Here is an 8,684-nt window from a genome sequence, read left to right as displayed (position 1 = left end):
AAAACACATATTTAGAAACATGAGTGTTTTGTGAATCGTCCTTTTAGAGAAATACACTGAGTTTCAAACAGGAGGGATTTTTATTTAGCTACAGGTGAGTTAGCATGCTAACAATGCACCTCCTGATTCTTGGAAAATAAAAGGCTTTATAATTGATACAGACAGAACTCAAGAGCTGCTGATGAGTCACATTTTATTAAAATATGTGGAAACAAGCAGGTGCAGGACCTTTAAAACGTCCACATAAAGTGAATCTTAACACTATATTTCATACATATATTTCTTAAGTTCTAACTGAAATGTCAGACTCATTTAAAGATGAAAGCAGAGCTGTGATTGGCTCAGAAGCTGTGCTCGGTGGTGACCTCAGCGGCGATGTCATCATACTCCTCCTCCTGCTGGCCCGTCTCCATGGAAACAGGGTGTGGACTTCCTGTGGACGGAGCCAGGACAAGCAATTAGCCCAAACTGGGGTTGTGTTCAGATGCCCTCCCAAAGCCCCTCTCTGCTCCACACTGCCCCCTAGTGACCTGAAACCTGTGTCTGTGTAATACCTCTTTTATCCAGCAGGGGGAAAACATTTGAGCTTTTATTTAGAGCGATTCATGTTTGAATAATCCTGTGTTGTCCCTCAACTGAGGTTTGAGTGCTCAGAGTGTGTTTTCACCTACCCCCTGTCCCCGCCCCCTGCTCTGTACTTACAAAATCAACATTACATAGAAAGTGAATTAGAGCCAGAGTCAGTGGAGCTGAAACAGGCTCACGCTCACTTCCTGTTCCTTCCTGGCGGCTCGCGGGTTAGTCCATTTGCATATACAAACCGTAGGTGCTGGATTCTGCTGCTCTGGTGCCAAATGGAGGTCAGATCATTATAACAGTAAAGACGAACCAAAGGTAAAATAAAGATGTAAATATGTTCTGGTGTCATGTGTCTTTAAGATGAGGCGCTGGGCCCAGTCTGTCGAAATTAAGGGTAAAAATCCAGGGAGGAGCATTACACAGATAAGCACAATATGGTAAGATTTCCTGAAACGACGCTTTTGGATGGTTTGCTTCTTTCGTGGCACTTTTGGTTTTGTTTATGGTGTTATCCGCGGCACAGACGCACAACGTGACTCTCAAAAAACATAGTAATTGTGAAATGCGATGATGCAACTGCTCAATTTTAGACCACGCCCCACAGAGCTCACCTTCGCTCGTGGTTTGGAGCGCGGCAAAAGCTGAAGAACATGTGGGCGGGGTTTGAGTCGGCGCGAGAATATTTCCAGATGTTCTATTGGCTGATAGTAGAGGATACGTCACACTCTGGGGCAATGGTCACTGTTTGTGCCTCAAAAGTGTCAGAGAAAAGTGCAAGAATCTGAATAATGTGTTTCTATTCCCTGATAAAAGTAAATGTGAGAAGAACACAGGCTCCTCCCTCAGTGGACATCCAAAAACTGCACCAAAAAGGCTGTTGGCCCAGCGCCTGGAGGACCTGGAGGACCTGGAGGACCTGGAGGACCTGGAGGACCTGGAGGATCTGGTGTGGGTTCATTCTTGAGTTTAGGTCAGAACATCTCAGACTGTGGGGTTACCTGTGCGACGCTGCCCCCTGTAGATCAGCACCAGCAGCACAGTGCACACGGCGTACGGACTGGACACCAGCAGAGGGCGCACTAGCCACAGGAACCACATGGAGGGGTAAGACAGAAGAGGAGGAGGAGGAGAGGAGGGAGGAGGAGTGGAGGTTGGAGGATCTGGAGTGAAAAAAACATGCGGTGAGATTTCAGTATTTTTGATAAAACTGTTGAAAGTTCAGATTCTTCTCTGTCAGTTTAAATAAACAAAAGTCAAATGATTTTTTCACAGTATCTTCATAAAGTGGAGCCGTTATTTAAGCCCAAAGACGTGACACCTCTGACTCCGCCCCTCTCCTCACCTGTGACTGTGAGGCTCCTCCTCTCTGACTCCGCCCCTCTCCTCACCTGTGACCGTGAGGCTCCTCCTCTCTGACTCCGCCCCTCTCCTCACCTGTGACCGTGAGGCTCCTCCTCTCTGACTCCGCCCCTCTCCTCACCTGTGACTGTGAGGCTCCTCCCCTCTCCTCACCTGTGACTGTGAGGCTCCTCCTCTCTGACTCCGCCCCTCTCTTGTCTCTGCAGCTGTATTCTCCTTCATCTTCCTTGGACACGGTGAAGTTCCACTCGGGCCCATCCTGGACCACAGCGCCGTCTTTCATCAGAACTGGACTCAGATCAGAAGTGGACCTGACCCGACAGCGGAGTGTAATGTCACTTCCTGCTAATACAGGAAGTGCAGGAGCGTCCAGGATCAGGTCTCGGTCTGAGGAGAGTCAGAATCAGAGGCACAGTGTGAAATGGGGCAGAGAGGGGAGAGACATTCAGTAAACAGTCAAGTTCAGGAGGTGAAAAATAGAGTTTTGGAGAAGAGTTTTCTGCGTTTGAGAGACACGTGACACAAACGAGCGTCTGTGATTGGACCATGTCAGGACGGACCTTTGGTCTGACTCCAGCACGACTCTCCACGACTGAGATGGAGACGAACAGCAGCTCCTCAGACGACCTGGAGCGGACGACCCGGAGGGGACGACCCGGAGCACATGACCCGGAGCGGACGACCCGGAGCGGACGACCCGGAGCGGACGACCCGGAGCGGACGACCCGGAGCGGACGACCCGTAGAAGACGACCCGGAGCGGACGACCCGGAGGGGACGACCCGGAGCAGGCGACGCGGGGCGAACGACCCGAAGCACATGACCCGGAGCGGACGACCCGGAGCACATGACCCAGAGCAGACAACCCGGAGCGGGCGACCCGGAGCGAACGACCCGAAGCACATGACCCGGAGCGGACGACCCGGAGCGGACGACCCGGAGCGGGCGACCCGGAGCGAACGACCCGAAGCACATGACCCGGAGCGGACGACCCGGAGCACATGACCCGGAGTGGACGACCCGGAGCGGACGACCCGGAGCACATGACCCGGAACGGACGACCCGGAGCGGATGACCAGGAGCGGACGACCCAGAGCACATGATTCAGAGAGGTCGACCCGGAGCGGACGACCCAGAGTATACGACCCAGGGCGGACGACCCGGAGCATACAACCCGGAGCACATGACCCGGAGCGGACGACCTGGAGCGGACGACCCGGAGCGGACGACCCGGAGGGGACGACCCGGAGCGGACGACCCGGAGCGGACGACCCGGCGCGGACGACCAAGAGAACATGACCCGGAGCGGACGACCCGGAGCACATGACCCGGAGCGGACGACCCGGAGTGGGCGACGCGGAGCTGCCGACGGGGAGCGGGTGACCCGGAGAGGACGACGCGGAGGGGACGACCCGGAGCGGACGACCCGGAGGGGACGACCCGGACAGGACGACCCGGAGCGGACGACCCGGAGGGGACGACCCGTAGCGGACGACCCGGAGGGGACGACCCGGAGCGGACGACCCGGAGGGGACGACCCGGACAGGACGACCCGGAGCGGACGACCCGGAGCGGACGACCCGGAGGGGAGGACCCGGAGGAGACGACCCGGAGGGGACGACCCGGAGTGGACGACCCGGAGCACGTGACCCAGAGCACATGACCCAGGCGGCTCGTCCTGAGGCTGACACACTCTACATTTTGGGCTTTATATGGATCTATTATTCCACAAATGCAGCAGTCTAAATCCACCTAGAGGCCACAGTGGGTATTGACAGGGCCACAGTGGTATCGCTTTCACCCACTAACCCAAAGGTTAGAGGTTTGTGTGTGTATACATGTATAAATGCAGTGTTACCTGTGACAGAGAGGGGGCGCTCTGGGCTCTTGTCTCCAGCTGCAGATTCACACCAGTACAGACCAGAGTCCATAGGGTGGGCGATGTTAAAAATTAAACAGGTGGAGTCAATGATGGAACCAAAGTCCTTGTTAAACCCACAGGACTGGACCACAGCAGACTCAGTCCTCCTCTTCACAGACCACTGCTCCTCACACGTCAGAGCCATGACCTCACCACTGAAGAACTGGTCTGAGTCTGGATCCACCTTCAGGATCTCTGAGGAATGAAGAATAAAATGACAATGTGAAAGACCTGGTTTAGTCCTGGTTTAGTCCTGGTTTAGTCCTGGTTCAGTCCTGGTTCAGTCCTGGTTTAGTCCTGGTTTAGTCCTGGTTTAGTCCTGGTTTAGTCCTGGTTTAGTCCTGGTTCAGTTTTGGTTCAGTCTTGGTTTAGTCCTGGTTTAGTTCTGGTTCAGTCTTGGTTTAGTCCTGGTTTAGTCTTGGTTTAGTCCTGGTTTAGTCCTGGTTTAGTCCTGGTTTAGTCCTGATTCAGTTTTGGTTCAGTCTTGGTTTAGTCCTGGTTTAGTCCTGGTTTAGTCCTGGTTCAGTCTTGGTTTAGTCCTGGTTTAGTCCTGGTTCAGTCTTGGTTTAGTCCTGGTTTAGTCCTGGTTAGTCCTGGTTTAGTCCTGGTTTAGTCCTGGTTTAGTCCTGGACTCACCCGCTGACACACTGAGGAGCAGCAGACTCAGAGCTGTGAAGACAGAGAAAAGTTTTAAAACAAACACATTTTTAAATGGGGTATTAAAGAGGAGGTATTCACTTCTGGGGTATTATTTCTGGGGTATTACTTCTGGGGTATTATTTCTGGGGTATTACTTCTGGGGTATTACCTGTAACATGTAACACATTTAGATCCATGTTTCCTTTTATTGTTTTGAAAATGTGACATTTTACAAAACAACATGTTTCACTTTAGTTTTTGTCTCTCCTCTCTTTGCTCTTTGTGCTAAGCCCCTCCCCCTTTCAGAGCACTATTACATAACAATCAGCCTGTGTTTCACTAATGAAACTCCTGCACATCACACCAGGTTTGTCGCATCATAGTGCACAGATTGTGTCATGTTTTTGTTTATTTATGGAGGATTGTCGTGTGGAGCGTGGGTGATGTAGACTTGTGGGCGGAGCCTCGTACACATTCGTACTGCCGCCTGTAAGGAGGGTTTGAATAGGGCCTGGAGAGATCTCTAGATGACTCAAACATGGATGACATCTGAAACCTCTTCATACATGTTTTTTTCATGAGAGATCAACCATAGACTGTTTATATAAATGGACAGAGCTAATATGTTAGCTAGCCGTGTTTCGCATAAGGAGTGATCATGTGACGCTTCCACCGCCATCGACTCTGGCTCCAATTCACTTTACATTGAAAAACTGTCTCCTCTCTGTCTCTGCTGCTTCAGACTCATTTTGGTCTTAAATGTTCATATTAACCCTCTACATGATCATGGGGTAATTTTTTTTTTCTTTTCTTTTTTATTTTGTTATTTTGAGGGTTGTTGTTTTTTTTGTTTTTGAGTTGAGTTGTTTATTTTGAGCTTTTTTTTTTGTCTATTTTTTATTTTCTGAAAACTGTGTCTCCTCTTTTTTTTATTTTGAGTTTTTTGTTTGTTTGTTTTTCAGTTGAGATGTTTATTTTGAGTTTTTTTCAGGTTTTTTTTTAAAGTTATTTTGAAGTTTTTTTTTTGTCTACTTTTAAAAAAAAAACGGTGTCTCCCTTTTTAGTTATTTTTGATTTTTTTCAGTTGAGTTGGGTTTTTTTTAGTAATATTGAGTTTATTTATAATCTTTTTTCTTTAATTTCTAAATTTTTTGAGTTATTTTGAGTTTTTCTTGTAGTTTTTTTTTTTTTTTTTTGTTATTGTTATTTTTATTTTTTTGAAATCCGTCCCCTCTCTCTGTCTCTGCTCCCACAGACTCATTCTGGTCTTAAATGTTCGTATTAACCCTCTACATGATCCTGGGGTTTTTATTTCACTATTGTGTCTGTAAATCAAGATATGAACATTAATAACAGACAAATCAGGTCCTTCTGTCCCCGACGTCGCTCCTGTTAGCGTTAGCGACAGGTTTGATTGACAGCGTTGCTAAGCGTTGGCTCCGTGCTAAACCAGCGGTGCCTCGATGAGCTTCATTTGGAGCTGAGCGCTGCCTTTTACAGTCTGTGGGAACAACAGTGTAACACGGTACAAAGCTGAAAAAGTAGAGTTTGTATAATACGCTCTCTTTAAAAACAGGAAGAGGTCCGGCGACTTCCTGTTCGAAGCTGCAGAGGTGATAGACCCGCCTCTTCACAGCGGATGAAACAGCAGGTTTTATAAATGTGTTTTTACTAACCCAACGTGTGCATCTTTGAACGATCACAGTAAACACAGAGCAGTGGGCGGGGATAGGGGGTAGGTGAAAACTGAAATTCTCAGATCATTCAAGCCTCAAATGCAGGACAGTACAGGATTAATCAAACATGCACCGCTCAGAAGACGACTCAGGGTGGTTTCTGATGAGGTAACACCTTCATGACATGGAGAAAAGCTGAAGCAAACCCCCCATAAGGACAACAGACAATATTCAAACACAAAGACCATTTTTCCTCCAGGACAGAGAGCGATAAGACGTCACTAGAAATGAAAAACTAGAGTCACTCACAGAGAAGAAATGGCTCCATCGCAGACAAATACACAGGTGGCCAGTTTCTGTATGAAATTTGTGTGAACTGACCACTTCTCCTTTTACAGACCGGACGAGGAGGAGCCTAAAACATCGTGAAGATAAAATGATTCAAGTAAAAGTACAAAGCAGTCGTCCAAGAAACGCCTCAAGTGAAAGCAAAAGGTAAAAGTACTACAAGAGTCACAGTAACTTAAAGAGTAACTGAGTAACATCTGGTTTAGAATTTGTGAATGTGACTCTCTCCACTGTCTCCTGACCCTCTCCACTGTCTCCTGACCCTTTCCTCTGTCTCCTGACCCTCTCCAGTCTCCTGACCCTCTCCACTGTCTCCTGACCCTCTCCTCTGTCTCCTGACCCTCTCCTCTGTCTCCTGACCTTCTCCACTGTCTCCTGACCCTCTCCAATGTCTCCTGACCCTCTCCTCTGTCTCCTGACCCTCTCCTCTGTCTCCTGACCCTCTCCAATGTCTCCTGACCCTCTCCTCTGTCTCCTGACCCTCTCCAGTCTCCTGACCCTCTCCACTGTCTCCTGACCCTCTCCACTGTCTCCTGACCCTCTCCTCTGTCTCCTGACCTTCTCCTCTGTCTCCTGACCCTCTCCACTGTCTCCTGACCATCTCCACTGTCTCCTGACCCTCTCCAATGTCTCCTGACCCTCTCCTCTGTCTCCTGACCCTCTCCAATGTCTCCTGACCCTCTCCTCTGTCTCCTGACCCTCTCCAGTCTCCTGACCCTCTCCAGTCTCCTGACCCTCTCCTCTGTCTCCTGACCCTCTCCCTCTCCTCGGTCTCTTCTCACACTTGATGAGCTTCACACAGTGGTGTCTGGAGGTGCAGTAGTTGGTGCACAGGGAGAAGAGCAGGGGGGACAGTCCACAGCCCTGTGGACCTCCTGACCTCATAGCCCCAGTGTCTGAAACATTCTTCCCCAGAACAAAACTGTAGAAAGTTCAAATGGAGGTAGAGAAACGACATCTTGAAAATAAGAGATTAAAGATTAAACTCAAACATGAATCAGTCCAAATAAAACTTCAGAGCCTCAACGAGAAGAAACGTCGAGAACAAACCTCTGACATCTTTCTGAGTTCATCCATGTTTGAGTCATCTAGAGATCTCTCCACACCCTCTTCAAACCCTTCTCACGGTTAGCAGTACGAGTCTGTACAAGGCTCCGCCCACAAGTCTACATCACCCACGCTCCACGTGACAATCCTCCATAAATAAACAAAAAATTACACAAACTGTGCACTATGACGTGACAAACCTGGTGTGATGTGCAGGAGTTTCATTAGTGAAACACAGGCTGATTATTATGTAATAGTGCTCTGAAAGGGGAGGGGCTTAGCACAGAGAGCAAAGAGAGGAGAGACTCAGAGCGACAGACACAGAAGTGAAACTTATAAAACATGTTAATATGTTGTTTTGGGCAAATATAGAATTAAAAAAAAAAAAAAAAGGAAACATGAAGATCTAAATATGTGATGTGTTACAGTTAATACCCCACAGAGGTAAATACCTCCTCTTTAATACCCCACAGAGGTAAATACCTCCTCTTTAATACCCCACAGAGGTAAATACCTCCTCTTTAATACCCCACAGAGGTAAATACCTCCTCTTTAATACCCCACAGAGGTAAATACCTCCTCTTTAAACACTGCTCTATTAAACACACATGTACTAAAGTGCAGTCTTGTTTCTTGGTTCTTTGGGTCATTTCACTGGAGGCTCTGGTCACACAGAGCAGTTTGTTTTTTTGCCTCTTCCTGTTTGTAGACATTGGCCATAAAAGGATCAGACTTGGTCCAAAACTTTAAAACAGATGAAACTTCTGCTTTTAAACCTCTTTTTTACAACATTTCCTTCCTCTTCCCCTTTTACTGCAGCGTTTAGTCCTGTTTCAGTCCTGGTTCAGTCCTGGTTTAGTCCTGGTTCAGTCCTGGTTTAGTCCTGGTTTAGTCCTGGTTCAGTCCTGGTTTAGTCCTGGTTTAATCCTGGTTTAGTCCTGGTTCAGTCCTGGTTCAGTCCTGGTTTAATCCTGGCCTTCAGAGAGTGAAGATGAGGCTGTCTTTCCTCTGTGAGTACTGTCCAATGCTAACATTTTTAGCATAGGTCTATGGGATTTTGCATTTTGCTCTGTAGCCTGATGCTAATGCCTCATTTTTCATTCTTTACTTTTACAG

General features: G+C 48.2%; 1 long non-coding RNA gene across 1 annotated transcript; it reads right to left on the bottom strand.

Annotated features, from left to right (window-relative positions):
* Positions 1 to 249: 249 nt before the first annotated feature.
* On the bottom strand, positions 250 to 1,709 carry LOC129457115 (uncharacterized). Its single transcript, XR_008649104.1, has 2 exons — positions 1,578 to 1,709; positions 250 to 433 (listed from the first exon to the last, which is right to left on the bottom strand). It is a non-coding gene; the product is annotated as an uncharacterized LOC129457115 (long non-coding RNA).
* Between the last annotated feature and the right edge of the window lie 6,975 nt (positions 1,710 to 8,684).

The sequence above is a fragment of the Periophthalmus magnuspinnatus genome, chromosome 18, assembly GCF_009829125.3.
Source record: "Periophthalmus magnuspinnatus isolate fPerMag1 chromosome 18, fPerMag1.2.pri, whole genome shotgun sequence".
Classification (NCBI taxonomy): domain Eukaryota; kingdom Metazoa; phylum Chordata; class Actinopteri; order Gobiiformes; family Gobiidae; genus Periophthalmus; species Periophthalmus magnuspinnatus.
The sequence above is the reverse complement of the archived record's forward strand: the minus strand, read 5'-3'. Positions and strand labels throughout refer to the sequence as shown.